Source organism: Triticum dicoccoides, chromosome 7B (assembly GCF_002162155.2).
Source record: "Triticum dicoccoides isolate Atlit2015 ecotype Zavitan chromosome 7B, WEW_v2.0, whole genome shotgun sequence".
Classification (NCBI taxonomy): Eukaryota; Viridiplantae; Streptophyta; class Magnoliopsida; order Poales; family Poaceae; genus Triticum; species Triticum dicoccoides.
In genome coordinates, this window is record NC_041393.1 from 572,152,478 (window position 1) to 572,171,691 (window position 19,214).

Genomic DNA, 19,214 nt, shown 5'->3' on the forward strand with positions numbered 1-19,214 from the left:
TAGAAAATAATAATTCTGTTTTGATTACGTTTGGATAGACAATTATTATTATTAATATTATCCTTTGTATATAAATAAATATAAGGCAATCTACAAATAGAAGATTTTTTATTCTGTTTTGATTACGTTTGGATAGACAATTATTATTAGTAGTATCAGGATAAATACATTTGAAATACCATGTGCTACATGTGGTAAACGATCCACACATGTGGAGTATATCTAGACATGTTTTAGTGTTAGATACGCTAGATAAATCTAAGCCAATTTTTTGGGACGGAGGTAACATATAAAGAGGGGTCTCGCACTCATGGGCAGAGCAGCACCTAAAGCAAAGTTGTCTTCCCAACGCAACGATAACAAGGCAAGCTATCTCGCAAGCCTGTGTGCACTCAGCAAGCAGCAGTCTCCACAATGTTGGCTTGCTGCTGCTTTGTGTCCCAGCTGCTCATCGTAATAATGCTCATACACCTTGCCATGACCAAGAGCAAGGTCCGCAGTGGCACGTGCTCATCAGCGACGGTGCCGCTTCTACTTCCGCCGGGACCATGGTCGTGGCCACTAGTGGGTAGCCTGCCCGAGATGGTGCTCAATAAGCCGGCGTTCCGTTGGATCCATCGCGTGATGAAGGATATGGGCACCGACATCGCTTGCTTCCGCCTCGGCGGTGTCCACGTCGTCCCAATCACATGTCTCAAGATCGCAAGGGAGGTGCTCAAGAAGCAGGACAAGAACTTCTTGTCCCGCCAACTCACCTTCGCCTCCGACGCCATCAGCTGCGGGTACAAGGACGATGTGCTCTCGCCGTTCGGTGACCAGTGGATGAAGATGCGCAAGGTGCTCACCTCTGAGATCATCTGCCCCTCCCGCCACAAGTGGCTCCATGACAAGCGCGCCGATGAAGCTGATAACTTGACGCGCTACATCTACAACCTCACCACCGAGGGGTCATCTTCAACGTCGGGACTAGGGGCCAACGTCAATGTCAGGCACGTCGCGCGGCATTACTGCGGCAACGTCATCCGCCGGCTTGTCTTCGGCCAACGGTATTTCGGGGAGCCTCAGCCGGACGGCGGGCCGGGGCCGATGGAGGTGGAGCACATGGACGCTTCCTTCACCCTCCTAGGGCTCCTCTTCTCATTTTGCGTCAGCGACTACCTCCCATGTCTACTTGGCTAGACCTCGACGGCCACGAGAAAATTATTAAGGAGGCCAACACAAAAGTGGATGGACTGCACAACATGGTCATTGAAGAGCGTTGGAGGCAGTGGAACAGCCGCGAGAGGCAGGACGGGGTCCAGGACTTCCTTGATGTTCTCATCACGCACACCGACGGTGACGACAAGCCGTTGCTCAGCATCGATGAGGTCAAAGCACAGTGCAAGGTAAGCAAAATATTAATTAATGAGGAATTTTAAGATGGTTCAAGGGCCTAGATTGAATTTAGTGACCAATTGCCTCATAGTCCTACTCCCTCCGTTCCAAATTACTCGTCGTGGTTTTAGTTCAAATTTGAACTAAAACTACGACGAGTAATTTGGAACGGAGGGAGTACAAGGTAATACGTCATCCATGAGAAAAGGTAATAGCTCACATTCTTAAATAGATCTTATACCGTATTTGGCAGGTGTTAGAAAAGGGAAACAATAGAATAAGAAATTATGAATTGATAGTTTAAATATATCATTATTGTAATAATTTTCTACCATTTTGATGTGATTTCAACTTAAATTGTGTTTAAAATTTCAATTATTCAATGTAATCTATCTTTATGCAAAGAAATAAATTGTATTAACTTACATTTATCTCCATGGAATGCATGCAGGACATAATATTAGCGGCCATAGATAACCCGTCAAACGCAGTGGAGTTGGCGCTGGCGGAGATGGTGAACAACCCAGAATTGCTAGCCAAAGCAGTGGAGGAGATGGACCAGGTGGTCGGTCGCGAGCGACTAGTGCAAGAGTCGGACATCATGCAGCTCAACTATCTCAAGGCGTGCATACGTGAGGCATTTCGCCTCCACCCAGTCGCTCCCTTCAACGTGCCGCACGTCGCGATTGCCGACACCATTGTTGCGGGCTACCGCGTGCCCAAGGGTAGCCACGTCATCCTCAGCCGGCTGGCCCTGGGCCAGCACCCCACCGTCTGGGATGAACCGCTCCACTTCAAGCCAGAGCGCCATATGGGAGACAACATCAATGTGGTGCTTACGGAGAGCGAATTGCAGTTCATCTCCTTCAGCACCGGACGGCGCGGATGCATCGCAGCATCACTAGGAACAACCATGAGTGTCATGCTCTTCGGCAGGCTCCTGCATGGCTTCACCTGGACCAAACCGGTTGGGGTGTCGGCCATCAATCTTAGCGAGTCCAAGCACGACCTCTTCATAGAGAAACCGCTAGTGCTACATGCCGAGCCACGTCTTGCAGTGCATCTCTACCCTCTCATGCATTGTTGAGCAAATAACGAGTTATGAATCATCGACATGGTGAGTATGCTAGCTATTTTCTTGATGAATCTACTTACTAATAAAAGAAGGTGATATTTTTATTTTCGTTCCACTTTGTTTTGTTCCACTTCGATTGATTTTCACGTATGCTAGCTATTTTGGTTTTGTTCATTTCACGTACGAGCGAGACGGTTTCTTTCATGCATTGCTGGATCGTCCTAGGCTTGTCCAAAGAATTGGAACAGTACGTGCTAGCCAAACAACCACCTATCTAATCATGCCCGCTCCTAAGATTTTGGGGGGCCTGGGCGAAACAAGAACATGGGGCCCTAGCATTTCTAAGCACACATTCACTAGAGAAACGTCAAAAAAATCGCGTCATTGCGAACGGTCTCATCTCAACGACTCGGCCTCTTGACATTGCCGAAGGGGCCATGACACATGAGAAATCAAGCCTTGATTCGAAACAACTAAACGTGGATGATCACAAAGGAGATCAAGTCAAATTACATTTACCATCAAGCAAGCCAAATTACGCTCACATGACCTAGTGGAGGACGGACCTAATGTTTGATATAGCAAAATTTGATAGCATGCGAAGAAAATTGTATCACATAAAATGTATAATTAGCAACTCGAAAACTAAAATCAATCTATACAAAATTATAAGAAGTTTGTTGTTGAGTATATATTCAAGACTAATGGTTACAGAGCAATTAGCTGTAACTTAGACCTAACATGGATTCAACTTTTCCAAACTGAACGAATTAGTACCTGATCCAAACTCCAAAGCAACGAAAACAAGAGACCAACCCCATGCTTTCACCCGGTGCACGCCAGCAATGGAAGCCCGCCGTTGGCCGTGCGTGTTGCTCCTGCCTGTCTGCCATCGAGCTAGGGTTGAACTAGATGCGCCGCTGCTGCAAGCGACGAGCGCAGGTATAGCATCAATCGAAAGCCATGTCTTCCTGCTGAAAAGTGCACTCCCTAACCCAGCCGGCCCACCATCACTTAAAACTTAACATTGACGCTACAGAAAGAAAGGCCCAAGGCCCAACTAATGCCTAAATGGAGTGTTCTTTCTTCTTCTTTCAGGGAAAACCTGGGAAATCCTATTTGGCGCTGCAGGCGCCAGTTTATGCGTATTTTGCAAACGGGCGCCTGCAGCCAACCAAGCTGGGCCGGCCCATCTCACCTTGTTCTCTTTCTGTATTCTAGACAGCAAAAAAGAGCGTCCCCGCGGAGGACCGAACTAGGCACCTCTGCTAACGGAGACAAACCACCACGCCACCATGCCCAACGTGGTGACTAGCATCCTCTTAAATTTTTTCTTTGTTTAACTTTCCTTTTTTTCCTTTTCCTTTTTCCGTTTATGTTTTTCGTTTTTTTTCTTTTCTTCTTCCTGGCTCATATTTTTTTTATAATTCATAAACTTTTTCTTCATATTGATGAACTTTTTTTCAAATGCGCTGAACTTTTTTCAGATTCGATGAACTTTTTTCATATTTAATGAACTTATTTTTTCAAATTCGATGAACCTTTTTCATATTCGATGAACTTTTTTTCAAATTTACTGAACTTTTTTTCAAATTTGATGAACTTTTTTCATATTTAAAGTTTTTTTTCAAATTTGATGAACTTTTTTCATATTCGATGAACTTTTTTTTAAATTCAACAAACTTTTTATTAATTTGATTAACTTTTTTTCAAATTGATGAACTTTTTTCAATTTTGTAGTTTTTTTTGATAATCCATGAACATTTATTTTTCAATTTGAATGAACTTTTTTTCAAAATTGATGAACTTTTATTAAGTTGATGAACTTTTCTTCAAAAATGATACCTTTTCCAAATCCATGAACCTTTTCTTATCACAATTTGTTTTCCAAAAATTTTAACGATACAGTACATGGTTATCTGCAACAAATAGCGCTGCGGCAGTTTTATTAGGTATTTCAGACCGTTACAAATCGCTCAATGCTGTTAGCTCCATTGGTTAGCGAGATCGAAGGTGGAATGAAGGTCGTGAGTTCGATTCCTGTATCTGACAATTCTTTTGGGATTTTTCCATGCGAGTTCGCTGGCCGACGCGATTTTGTGGGCCGGCCCAACATGCAGGGCGCGTGGGCGCCGGATCTCCTAGCCGGCGCTTAAGGCGCCGACTAGGAGCTCCCGGAAAGGAAAACGTTTGGAGCCGGGGCACCGGCGAAACATTGGGCTGGTCTCCCTCTTCCCCGCGTCTCCTTCATCGCAGCTCCCCCACATCTCGCGCAGCTCGCCGGGGCACGCGCCGCCCTCTTCTTCTGCCCCCTCCTCCCCACCCCTTCCCCATCCCTTCCCCTCCCCCCCGCCCCCCGATCGCAGCACCACGCCTTCCCTCCCCGCTCGAAGCTGCCATGGATCTGCACGGTGACCATTCCATCTCGCCGACGACCGAGGGGCGGTGACCATTCCATCTCGCCGGTGACCGAGGGGCGGTGACCACGGGAGATGCTGCAACCGGGGCGACGGGGTGCTACCACGGCGACGCCTACCTCGCATGCATCGGAGCTCTGCCTACCTCGCCAGAGCCATGGCAGACTACACCCCACGGTGATTTTTTGATGAAACCGGTTGTAGCAAATTCAATCGCCGATGGTAGCAAAAATCTACTACGGTTGCAGCAAAACGACGTCATCGTCATCACGGGGTCGCAGCTGAGATAAGGAGTTTGAAGCTTTTTTCAATGCAGTTGTAACTTTTATAACTGTCAGTTGCAACTTTTTGTTTTTCGTCCATGGCTTCGTTTCCACGGTTGAAACTTTTTTTATAGTCGGATGAAGCTTATTTCATCGCTAGATGAAGCTTTTTCTGTCACCGGTTGTAACTTTTCGACCATGGCTTTTGTTTCCATGGTTGAAACTTTTTTTATAGTCTGATGAAGCTTTTTTTCATCGCTAGATGAAGCTTTCTCTGTCACCGGTTGTAACTTTTCTTGGTCATCCATAGCTCCAGTCGTATACTGGTTGAAGCTTTTTTCGTAGCCGGTTGAAGCTTTTTCTATCGCCAGTTGTAGCTTTTTTCGTCGCAGGTTGCAGAACTGAGCATCTCTCTGGGCGCTCGATCTTTTTTGTTCGCAAGCGGGGGATGAGCGCCGGCGAGCACACCGGTGAGCACGCCGGTGAGCTCCGGTCGTCGCCATCGGAGCTGCAATAGTGGCCATGGAAGCTACAACCGCAGGGATGGGCTATTGCATGGGGGCGAAGCCGGTGAAGAGGACGGCCGTCGAGGACTACCGGCGACCAGGGCGGCCGGGAAAGACGGCCGGCGAGGACGCCGATCAGGGACGAGGAGGGCAGGCAAGGGAGGGGCGGCGACGAGGGGGAACGCGGGCAGCGGACTAGATGGGGTTCGCGAGAGGAAGACGACGCTCGTTACGCGCTCGCGAGAGGAAGACGACAACCTGGTTGGATAAGGATCCAACGGCTCGGGACGGGCCGATCTGACGGCTAGGGTGCGACCGGCCGAAACTTTCGGCCGGCGCACCGGCGCCTAGCATCGCCCTCCCGGAAAACCTTATATGACGCATTCTACGTCAGAATGTCGACCTATCGCACAGGAGATCCTGAGCGAGCGTAGAACTGGGCCGGCCCGTTAACGCGTTCGGCTTTCCAGGTTTTGCGAACCTTCTAGGAGGTTTCAGCCGGTCTTTTCCGGTTTTGGGAACCTTCTAGGAGGTTCCTAAACCAGGTTTTTCTTTTCTTTTTCCAATTTTTTTGCTACTTCTTTTTTCTCTCTTTTTTCTTAAATGTTTTTTCTTTTCCTTGTTCCTTTTTTCCTTTATTCTGTTCCTTTTTCTAATTTACATAAATTCAAAATTTTGAGAATTCTCAAATTTTGTTCAGGATTTCAAAATTTGTTCATATTTTCAGAAAAAATAATTGTTTTTAAAAAATTTCACATTTTTATTTTTTTTTCAGAATTTCAAATTTTGTATTTATTTATTAATAAATATTCTGAATTTCAAAATATGTTCAGATTTTCAAAATTTTGTGCATGTTCTTGGTTCCATTTTTTTAAAAAATGTTAATGTTTCAAAACTTGTTTGTGTTTTTAAGAAATGTTTGCAATTTGAAAAAGTTTGTAAATTTGCTTTTTCAAAAAATGTTCCCTTTCTCCAAAATTGTTCATGATCTTCATTTCAAAACATAAACATTTTTGAATATGTGAACAAATTTTTTGAAAATGAACAAATTTTGAATTTCCCAAACATTTTATGAAAACATGAACATTTTTGGAATTTATGAATAATTTTTAAAGCACGAACAATGTTTGAATCTTGAGAACAAATTTCGAAGCGTGGTCTATTTTTTGTAGCACGAATATTTTTTGAATCTTTAGAATTATTTGGGAAATGAAGAATAATTTTGAAAAATCTTCAACAAGTTTTGAAGCGTGAACAATTTTTTAAAGCATGAACATTTTTTGAAAAATCTTGAATAAATTTGGAAGCGTGAACATTTTTTGAATATGTGAACATAAAACTGAAATCCGGTACATTTTCTGAATTTCAAAAATTTTGAACTTTTTTTTGTAACGAGAACAATTTTTGAATTTTGAAAACATTTTCAAACAGTTGTTCAAACAATTGTCAGATTTTTTAAACATTACTGGCTTTCTAAAATTTCCAGGAAAGGAGAAAAACAAAAAAAAACTCTGATTCTGCGTTTTATTGTGTTCTTAATGTTACAGACTCCACTTTCGTCGTGAACGTTTGTCAGGTCGACTGGTTTGCATACTCTTCTTGCGATGAACATGTCTATAGTTTGATTCCCAACGGGGACATGTTTTTTCTCTTTTTAGGCACTCAAATTATTGTGCTACAGTACAAACGGGATCACTGCACCATTGGCCGGCCCAGTGGGGCGTCAATGCGTGCGTCGGCTCCCTATTTGACGCAAAATGCGTCAAATAGGAGCTCCCTTCTTTTAGATACATTACTGCATACCTAGCCAAGGGCCCCCTTGGTTCCGGGGGCCCAGGGTGGTCACCCCCCTGCCCCTTCTCAGGGCCGGCCCTGCATCTACTATTCATTTTGGACAAATAGAGATGAAATATATACAAGATGATCGAAAGTACTCATGTGAGCACGAATCATGTGAGGACGAGCACAAGTGATCCCGCTATATGTGCCATTGCTTTATCTCATAATTGATGCAACATGAGGTATCTGTAGGGACAACTTTTGTACTCCTATTCTTTATAGAGGCAGTGGCCCACATCTCAAATGGCGGCGTCATAACTCTGTGAGTTATCGTTATCACGGTTCAGGAGGAGATTGACGATGTGAGCAGTCTTGCCACATATTCTGGACTAATGGGACGGGTAAGCACATTTATTTCGACACAACCGTTGGACCTATCGATATACCTCAGCACTTCATCTCCCTCTACTTATCCTGTTGGATTCGGCATAGCTTGCCCGGAGACCAGCGTTTGAATCACCTTGAACTAGTGCAACTAGATCGAATCCTTTCCTTGAGCATGTCTTGATCGTCCTCTTCCGCCGGCCACTTACTATCTGTATTAACTAGCCCATCCAATCAGCAAGCAAACATGTCATGTAGATGTCTTTCATCTCTCAAAGCACGAGCTGGTGATCAACTTCAACTAAGCACATCAGCTATAACTAGTAACTAAAGCAACCAAAAAAATTTAATTTGAGACATGGTATCAAGTTCAAATGAACATTAAATGGCAACAGGTAGGCAGTGAATCAAACACTAATATCTCTGAATCAGAGCAATAGTAACCCCTGAACATCACTATCTTCAATCTGCCCATTGATTTTCAAACCATTTGCAATCAGTAAAAATAAAGACATCAGCGACACCAACAAGCAAGTTTTATAATTCTGAAACTGTCCCTTGTCCACCATGTTGGATGAGTTACTTTTACGCATAGTACTAACACACATTTTCTGATCATCTAGGTCGAAAATCACCGCGGTCAGGGCAAGTTGTCCATTTCTGGCCTTTGACGTTGACATATGCTGCAAAATCTTGTTCGTTTACTCACTCCTTCATATGGTGCCTCCTGATCTCCCTCCGCTTAGCTGGTGGCAATAACCCTGAAAGCATGCATGTTTCCCGACTCGTTTGCTGAATTGTCGTTATCCTCGTTGGTCACAACACAATGTGTTCCAACTCCTGCGGCGACCACTGCGCTTTATGACTGAACTTAGTTCAAAACATCTTTGTTGTAAAATAGCATGTCTTCCAATCATAGCCGTCCCGTACCTTTGTAAATGGCTTCATTCCAGCAGCATATTTCCTGAACAATGTGAGCAGATGCTCGTATGCTTTGACACTATAGACACCCATGCGCACAAGCTCCATAGCATGCATAAACATATTGAAATGCCTGTAACTAAATGGGTTTTATTAAGCATTGTCGCTCTGGTACTGCGCCAAGTGAGGCGGTAGGATATCACGTGCATCCTTTGTCCATCTTTTTAGTATGTGCTTCTTTGGGATTTCTATAACACGTATAAAGTGTAGCACCTGCATCAAAGCAGTGAGCTCTCATCAAAACATTCAACTGTGATATCCAACTTTTACCCAGATTTTCTAATTGAATGATTTAGTAGAGACCGAGTACCTTTAGTACATGGCCGCATAACAGCCCCATGTGTGCAAATTGCCCACATTCACATTTAAATTCATCATCGCCATCTAACACTGTAACTCTGTATGAAATTCTACATCATTTCTCTCTGTGCTTTGCCTCAGTATGTAATGCAACATACGTTTTACCTTTTTCAATCTCCTCCACTTGGTATGGACCACACTTGTCTAGTATATGCTCGAACTGCTCAAATGTAGCTCTGGTATATATATCTTGCCGGGATGCCTTTCTGTTCCCATGTTTGCCCTGAGAAGTGGGCTCCCCTGCAAAATAAGCAGAGAAGCACTTGACACTACACTAAAAAGGTTGATCATCATATAATAACAATATTTTAATTCTGGTCCTATTCTCATAATTTTCCTCGGACTCCCTATCAAACAGCAACCTCATGTACTTCCTGACAAACATATGCATGGAGCACCCAGGAGCGAGTATTTTCAACTATTGGATTCCCCTGTAATTACTTAAGTTGACTGCAACACATTATTGAGTGAGTCATAAAAAAGAATAATGATAGTTCATCAAAAATGGCGTACCACACAGCCACATACTATCTCTCGCATGCATTTTGCCCGATTTACATTTAGCCTGCCTTTTCCATATCCGGTGCCGAATCCTTTCTTCCATGAGTACAGATTGCAAAAACCATAGGCCTGTCTAAGTGTGTAAAAGGCTTGTTCCTATATTTCGCAGAATAACAATGTCCCGAGGCTGCTATGCAAACTGCCGGATTGTTTTTTCCAGGGCTGAAATCCTATCAGGACATGGTGCTCCACGTAGTGCAGCAGCCCCAACTCTCACTCTGCATATTAATGACAGTAAGTACAGGTAGTCATCCCCCTTATCTATACCCCTATTAATAAAGAGGCTATTACTTCTTACCACCGTAATTTCGTCCATTTTTTATCTGTCCACCTCGCCCATATTATATTTTCTATTATATGAGAGGTGGTACTATTCTAACTTACCGTACGTCATCAAACATCAAGATGTTTCGTTCATGGACTTGCGCCTGCAAGAAGGGTATCCGTTGGCCCAGCTACAGTGCAGTGCCAGGAGGAAAAAAACACACGCTTGCGTGAGGAATATTGATAAAGTGACTTGCATCGCAGTGGCACGTTGAAAAAATGAAGCTACTAGGAATCGAACTAGGGACCTCCCAATCAAACCTCTAGCCGACAGCCACCCACGCCAGATGCCTCTGATTATTGAACACATAACAACTTGTCCTTGCTATTTCTTGGTTCTCCTTCGTCCCGGGTTTCCCCTTTTTAACGTGTTCCTTTGCCCAATTTCCCCCCTTTTTATGGTTGTGTGAAAAGCAAGGTCTGCTAACAATTAAACTAGTAGAACGGCCATGCATTACTACAAGCTATAATATATATAAATGAATCAAAGAAATGATTTAGATCATATTTAAGGTCGAAACTCACTTCTTGCCAAACGGGGATGTACATACTGGAAGGGATGAGCATCGCCTGAAGTATGGCAGGGTGTCGTTCCATCCTTCCATGTGGGCCCATTGGGAACGTGGCCGCAAGGCGGAAGGGCTGGTTTGTATTGGATGGGGCTTGCCTCGTCCGCTCATCCATCACTGCACTTGCACCCCGCCCTTGCGGAAGTCCGGCCTCGTCGTGCCGGAGTAGCAGTGCCGGCTCGGGTCCTCCACCGTGCCTTCTCCCTGGATGAGCGGATAGGCAGGCAGGTCAATCGTGTCGTCGTTCGCGTATGCATTCATCGTCACAGCGGCATCCCCGTCAACCTTCTCCAGCTCGATGCACAACCTTGCACACGCAGCTAGCCAAGAAACTGCGCGTGAGCTGATTGATTTTCCCAGTCAATCCAAGCAGTCACGACGTGTATTAAAAAAATATGTGTAATTTAGTTAAACATGATGAATATGATACTCCCTCTGTAAACTAACATAAGATGTTTTAGGTCACTAAATAGTTATCTAAAAATGTCATATATTAGTTTACAGAGGGAGTACCAATTACCAGACATTGGTCTATTCATGTCCAACAAGATGAAGACCAATGTTGTTCTAAATCCGGTCACAACGTTAGTTTGAAAGATTTTTTGCTTTTGCAAAAATTGACCAAGTATAATATCTTAAGAGTCTTGTTTCTTCATATTCCTCTATGTAAATTCGGTGATGTGCTTGGTGTTCTCTAGCTTCTTTCTTTAGGCCACCTTCTCCTTGTTCGTTCTTTTTAGTCACCTTCTCCTTGCCCCTGCGTAGAATAATCTGTTCTGATATCCCTGGCATCAGTATGCAACATTGATGAATTTATGCTAATGGAAAATATACATGATACAGAAGAAGAAGAAAAAAAGACATAGTTTGTAGAAACATGAGACTGTAAAAACGTAGGAATATGAAAAACACATTGTATGAAATGCCAGGCCCTTCAAATCATGAGACTGTAAAAATGTAGGAATATGAAAAACACAATGTAGGATTTGAGTTTGTATGATTGCATCACATGAAAAAAAAAGATTTTATCCCCAAGAGATTGGAGTGGATTCTAGATTTCCTTCGGAATCTAGTAGAAATGATTCCTTAGGAAAAAATCATGTAAAAAACCTATGACAAAATCTTTGAATCAAAGAGGCCCTGAGTAGCAGAAAGAATGATATAGCGCAGAGTTTGTTTGGGACAACCAAAATAAATAGTACACCATCTAACACCATTCTTTTTTCGTATAACATGTGTAAATAAATAATACGCCATCCCACAATATAAGACGGAGGGAGGGAGTACAGCTAAATTCTCAACACAAGTACACATATACACATTAGAGTACTAATGCATGATGCAAATTAAGATATTCTTGAGCTACCTTCATTTACATCAATTAAGAAAGCACCATACCTTTCGGAGGTAAATAGATTGCCATCTTACAGACAGGAAAAAACCATATGAAAATGCCGATACTTAGCGGTAAGCCACCAAAGAACTTAGTGCTTCCCGGTCCCAACATCCCACCTTGAGACTTCTCTTGCTACCAAAAGAGAAGCAAGCTTTAGCAGGAGCAGCGACAGAGGGCGCATCAGTCAACATCTTGCTGTTGAGGAAAATGAAACATGGTTTATAAGAAGGAAGCAACAACTGCAAATGTTGGCCAAAGAAAGCAAGGCGTAGAAGGAGCATCAAGTACCTCTTCTTAGTATTGTTGACATCTTACTTTCCAAGAGTTGCTTAATCAGCGAGTGAGAATATAATAACTCTTAGCTAGGATGTTGCACAAAGGAAACAACACATAAAGGTAAGGACGGAGCACCCAGTCGCACCTAGTTGCAGCTAAAGTCAATCCCTTTGCAAGCGTTGGCATCGCTTCAAACTGACATGAGGAAAGAAAAAATAATGGTAAGTCGAAGTGTATCCTTAGTAATGTACAAAAAAAATTGACAGACAACCAACAGTAAAACAAAAGGTACAAGTGAAGGAAGCATTTCCTGCTCAATTTATATGATATAGCAAAACAAAATATTTTGTAGTATGGGTATGGTGAGAGAAGCTCATTTTACACAGAGTCAAAAAGGCATAGGAAACTTCATCCACACATAGCCATATGTAGAAATCGTTTAATGACAGAAGTAAAAAAACAGAGGAAAATGCAAGGAGGGAACAAAAACATTTTGTGTGATTTTATGGTTAAAATATGGTCCTAACCACAGAAAAAACAAATAGAGTAATGGTTGATATATATTTCAAAATTACCTTCAACTTCCTCCTTATAAGTATCCACTCTCTACTCGCAAAACAATAGCAATTCCTACAGATTTATGGTTGAGTAGTACCTCGGCAATCAGCTAGAAACTTTTCGGCTAACTCGTCCTTCTGGGTTGCCATATAACTTGTCATACATAGTACAATTTCCTGAAAATTAAGAGATAGATTTAGGTGTTTATAAAAAAAAATGCAAACTTGACTTTCCAAACTGAATAAAAAGAAATAAGAAAAAAATATAGGCACCTTAATCAAACAATTGTTCAGAAAAAGAAAGGAACTTAGATTGTTGTTCACTCTTAGGTACCTGCTATATCTTTCAATTTGAATGTAACAATATCATATGTTCCCTTTGGTTGTGTCACCCACAAAGAAAATAAAACATCATCTCTGCTTATTGGAATTTCTAGGGCCAGACATCATAAGAGTCCATTTCCAAATTCAATGGGTCATTGGGATTCATTTATTGCCTATATTTTTATTTATCAGAAGTCCTTGACTAAAAGAAGAGCCCAGTGCGCAATTGAGAAGACATCATAATGTGTTGGAAAAACATTATTCAGATGATCCTGATGAACGAGCACCAGCAGCCATCATCCTTTCTGTCACTCGATATACGACCAGACAAAATATAAAACAAACTTCATTCTCTTCCCAGCTCATCACTGTAAGTGCATCTAGTGCCCCTTGGTGATTTTGGTGTATTGAAGACTTATAGGTTAAGGGACTAATATGCTTGTGAGTGTACACAGGCTCTATAAGTCGATGAGGAGTTTGATATTTATGATGAAAGTCGACCCCTAAAAATGTATGTCTTCAGCTGAAGACTCTGGTTCTCCTGAAGATTTTGAAAGTGAAGAAATTGGTGTGACCTTGAAGACTTGGATATTCATGCGAGGATTATGAAGCGTGAAGACTTTTGTTTTTGTAGTTTCATTTCCTATTTCTTGAGCCATAGGAAACACCACACTGTTAAAGGGGGTCGAGGTAATACTAAGGAAACTGATTTCCAAGTGATGCTCATCTCAAATCCTACACATACCCAATCCTTTCGAGTGAAGCCATTGGAAATCTCATATCAGTCCAGTCAATTTCTTCAGTGACAGAGACGAAGATCTTCTTGTCTCTGAGGAATTTGTTCTGACTAAGGATTTAGGAATACGCTAATGCGGATTGCCTAAACAATGAGGAACATGATAGCCCTGAGGAATTTGGACCTCAAATATCCGACCGTTGCTGTGCTACGCGCCAGCTATCCCAAAATATCTACCCATCTAACAGTCATATCATTAAAGGGCATTTATGTCTTATCATGTCGGGCTGCTCCCTAGGCTATAAATAGCCACCCCTACAACCACTAGCTGGTTGGCTACTCCGCGAGAAACTGACACTTGTCATTGAGAGCATCCCATCCTCCGAGGACTTTGAACAAAAATCATCAAGTGAGGAAAACCCTAAACCCAAACCCAAACACCTACAAACCCAAAGTGATTGAGCATCACTGAAGAGATTGTTCCTGTGTGGAACTGATGCTTGTTACCTTTGAGGACTATGTATCCTCCAGACGGTTAGGCGTCATGGTCTGAGCATCCAAGAGGAATTGTGGATTGCCGAGTGACCAAGTCTGTGAAGGTTTGGAAGTCACCTGAAGACTTACCATGAGTGTTGGGCAAGGTCTGTGTGACTTTAGCTCAAGGAGAATACGGTGAGGACCGTGTGTCCGGGACTGTGTGTCCTCGAGTTTAAATACTCAACCGCTCCAACCAGACGTACAACTGTCACATCAGTTGGAACTGGTCTACCAAATCATTGTCTTCACCAAGACAACTAGTTCTATTTCCTCAACTATTTCATTTCCTCATTCATGTCTTGATGAACTTGATCATTACTGTTTGAAGACTTTGATTGAAGACTTTCTCTATTTCCTCAGTCCTAATTCTTCAGTCACATAGTCTTCAGCCTGCATATCCTGTTATCACGCTATCTGTATTCTGTGCTTGTTTTCATTTCATCATGATGACTATGATGTTGTTGTGTTATGCTTATACCTGAGTACTTATTCCATTGCTAGTGTGTCATTGCTTAGGAATTTCTTCACCTAGAAATTCCTCAGTGATGAATTTGTAAAAATCGCCCATTCACCCCCCTCTAGTCGATATAACGGACTTTTAATTGGTATCAGAGCAAGGTACTCCCTTGTTCTGTGTGATTTTGGTTTAACCACCTGGAGTTTTAGTTATGTCGACTGTAGGAATGATCAAGGCCTCGACTGGGTGTTCGACCTTCGATGGTACGGACTACCCCTACTGGAAGAACAAGATACGCATGCATCTTGAGGCAATTGATAATGATCTCTAGTATGTTGTGGAAAATGGTGTTCCCTCAGTCACTCCGTCTGTGAATGCTGCTGATGTGAAGAGATTCAAGCAACTCGATTCTCAAGCGAAGAATATCATATGTGGCCATCTGAGTAAAGGATAGTACGGCAGAGTGAGTGCTTTGGAAACTGCTAAGCTGATTTGGGACAGGCTGTCCAAGGTCAACGAAGGAGTCTCCACTCAACATGACTCTCGAGTTGTTGTTCTTCGCAATCTCTTCAACCACTTCAAAAGACTCGGTAACGAAAATGTTCAGCAAACCTTCGACCGCCTCACTGACATCTCAAATGAGCTTCAAGCACTTGGTGCAACTGACATCACTGACCACGAGGTGGTGAAGAAATTGCTGAGATCACTTGATTCCTCATTCGATACTCTTGCACTGATGATTCAAGAGCGAGCTGACTACAAGTCTCTAGATCCCGCTGATATCCTTGAGAAGCTAAACACTCATGAGTTCCAACTTGCTGAGAAGAGAGACCTCTATGGACCGAGCTTCAGAAGATCACGTGCGCTGAAGGCCAATGCAGTTTCTAAATCTGAAGGTGAAGATTTTGGTAGAAGTCTTGGTGACCCTGAAGAACTGAGGCAGGAGCTAGCAATGCTCATGAAGAAGTTCCAGAAGTTATCTCGCCGTGGTCTCTTTGGAAAGTCTTCATGAAGTGATGATTCCTCATGTCGTGACTACAAAAAGAGAACTTGCCACAAATGCAAGAAACCTGGTCACTACATGTCATATTGTCCTCTGTGGGAAAAGGAATCAAAGAAGAAGAAGTACAAAGATGATGATTCTGATGACTCAAAGAAGAAGAAGAAATCTTCAAAGTCCTCATCATCAAAATCTTCAAAGTCTTCATCTCACAAGAAGAGCAGTTCCAAGAAGGCACGGGCATTTATTGGCAAGGAAATGGACTCTGAAGTTGAATCTGAGGAAAATGGGGAAGAGGAGGAATTTGAGGAGTCAGACTCTGGTGTGGTGAGCCTAGCCCTCGCTACTGCTTACATCAGCAAGTCCATCTTCAACACCGAAGAAAATGACCTCCCCAACTCTCCTGACAAGAGCGTTGATGACTATGCTCCCACCTATTGCTTCATGGCAAAAGGTGCCAATGTACTCAAACATTCCCCCTCTGCATCTAGTGAGGATGAATATGATGATAATCTCAAACCCAACTATTCCAAACTTGCTAAAATTGCTGTTAAACAACAAAAGGCTTTGGAAAAGATTCAAAGTCTGCTTGACAAAAGCAATGACCTGTTGGGTGAGGAATTGAATCGAACTAAGACTTTGACTGATAATCTTTAGAGACTTCAGTCTAAGTTTGACAATCTTCAAAGTCATCATAACACTCTCTTATCTGATCATGAGAAGCTTTCTTATGAATTTCTTCAGAGAAAGCAAGATCTTGAAAAGCTAAGAATGTGTTATGAAGATCTTCAGAAGGAAAACGATTCATTGCTTGCTCATCGGATCAGTTCCGCTCAGGAAGAATTTATTCCACCATGTCTGAAATGCATTGAGTGTGAATCTGTTAATTCTTCACCTGAATGTTCAAATGCTTCTATTACTGCAAATTCTTTAACTGTCTTTGTGGTCACAAATTCCTCATCTGAGGATACCTCAAGTATCACTAACGATAATGCAGGGTTGAAGGAACTGTATGTGACAGGCATATACAAAAGACTCAAAGGGCATCAGACTCTTTGTGATGTGCTCAAAAAGCAAATCTTGAACAGGACCCTAGGAAAGAGGGTATTGCCTTTGAGAGGAAACTCAATGCTGATGGGACCTACTGGAAACCTGAGCAGTACCCCAAAACCTCATGGGTTGCTGCAGAAGGACCTCCTGTAGATCCATGCACTTTATCTGGCTTTACCTGTGATTCTTCATATTCCTCTGATGAGTCATTTGACACCAACTATAAACTATTCAAGAATCAGAATGCTGAAGTATTTGCTTGATATGTTGGAACTAACTGCAAGAACGGTCCCCCTATGAAGAAAATCTGGGTTCCCAAAAAGTGCCTTGAAAATCTTCGAGTGAGTGTCATCATGACACCACCTATGAAGAATAGGAACCCCAGAGCAAATTCTTCATATGGATCAAAATCTTCATATGGATCCAAGTCCTCTTATGGACCGAATTCTTCATCGGGATCAAATCCCTCACGTGGATCCAAATCCTCATATGAACATCATCGTGCTAACACTTCTGTTTTGCAGGGAAAGTCTAAAGGCTATGAATATGTGCATTATTCTTCAAATCATTACGTTTGTAAGTCCTCAAAGAATTTCTCTGCTTATTCATATGCTTATCCCAACCCCTCTTCTATGAAATGAAGTGCAGTGGCTTCAATGCCATCTTTTTCTTATGGAGCTCGCAGAATGATGAACTCTTTGCCACCCCTCCAGATGTGGGTGGTGAAGAAAAAGAACTAATCTCTTATGCAGGGTCAGGTCTCCAGACGAACCTAATCATCTGAAGAATTTGCTGGAGACCTGAATGTGCTTGAATGGATGCAAGCTAATCATGAAGAAATGAATTATTCATTCGTCACGTCCTCATATTGCTATATCTGTTACTGTTGATGAAATTGATATCATATTCTTCACTAATGAAGTATATCTATTCGTAAGTTGCACTAATTTATATGTAGGATGAACAACCCAAAGCTACTGAGTGGGTCCTCGACAGTGGATGTACAAATCACATGACCGGTGACAGGAACTTATTGATGGACACTGCTTTATCTCCATCTCATCTGAAGCATATCACCTACATTGACAAAGGCAAAAGCAAGGTATTGGGTCTAGGTAGGGTTGCGATCTCAAAGGATAGACACATGGACAAAGTCATGCTTGTCGAATCCTTAGGATTCAACCTCATGTCTGTCTCAATGCTTTGTGATCTTGATATGGTTGTCATCTTTAGCAAATATCATTGCATTGTGCTAATGGAATCTAAGAATTCCAAAGTCTTCGAAGGCTTTAGGAGAGGAGACTTGTACATTGTTGATTTCTCTGTAGGACCATAGCCTGCCACATGTCTACTTGCAAAAGCTTCAGAAGGCTAGTTATGGCATCGACGACTTGGTCATGCTGGGATGAGGAACTTGCATACACTCACGAAGAAGAAGCATGTCATTGGCATCGAGGGTGTCAAATTCCTCAAAGAATATCTTTGTGGGGCGTGTGAGGCTAGAAAGACAACCAGAGCCAAGCATCGCTAAAAGACTATCATGACCACTTCCCATCACTTTGAATTACTTCACATGGATCTCTTTGGACCTGCTCATTATGCCACGTTCACTAATTCTGCATCATTATATGGCTTTGTCATAGTTGATGATTATTATCGTTACACCTGGGTGCATATCATCACTTACAAAAATGAAGTGCAGGAAGTCTTTAAACGATTTTCCTCAAGAGCATCTACGAACTTTGGTATGAAGATCAAGCAAAGAGCTTACGAAGGGGATGAGCGAAGAGGTCGTCTACTGGACGCGGTTCAACTAGCGGAGACTCTTGGAAAAGATGGACTAAAAAGTCCCCAAGTTAGTGTTGGGGAACGTAGTAATTTCAAAAAATTTCCTACGCACACGCAAGATCATGGTGATGGCATAGCAACGAGAGGGGAGAGTAATGTCCACGTACCCTCGTAGACCATAAGCGGAAGCGTTATGACAACACGGTTGATGTAGTCGTACGTCTTCACGATCCGACCGATCCAAGTACCGAACGTACGACACCTCCGAGTTCAGCACACGTTCAGTTCGATGACGATCCCCGGACTCCGATCCAGCAAAGTGTCGGGAATGAGTTCCGTCAGCACGATGGCGTGGTGACGATGATGATGCTCTACCGGCGCAGGGCTTCGCCTAAACACTGCGACGATATGACCGAGGTGGAATATAGTGGAGGGGGGCACCGCACACGGCTAAGGAACGATCCGTAGATCAACTTGTGTGTCTAGGGTGCCCCCCTGCC

The 19,214-nt window shown here is 42.8% G+C and overlaps 1 pseudogene; it reads left to right on the forward strand.

Moving 5' to 3' along the window:
* Positions 1 to 414: 414 nt before the first annotated feature.
* On the forward strand, positions 415 to 2,461 carry LOC119339129 (annotated as a pseudogene).
* The last annotated feature ends 16,753 nt before the right edge of the window (positions 2,462 to 19,214 follow it).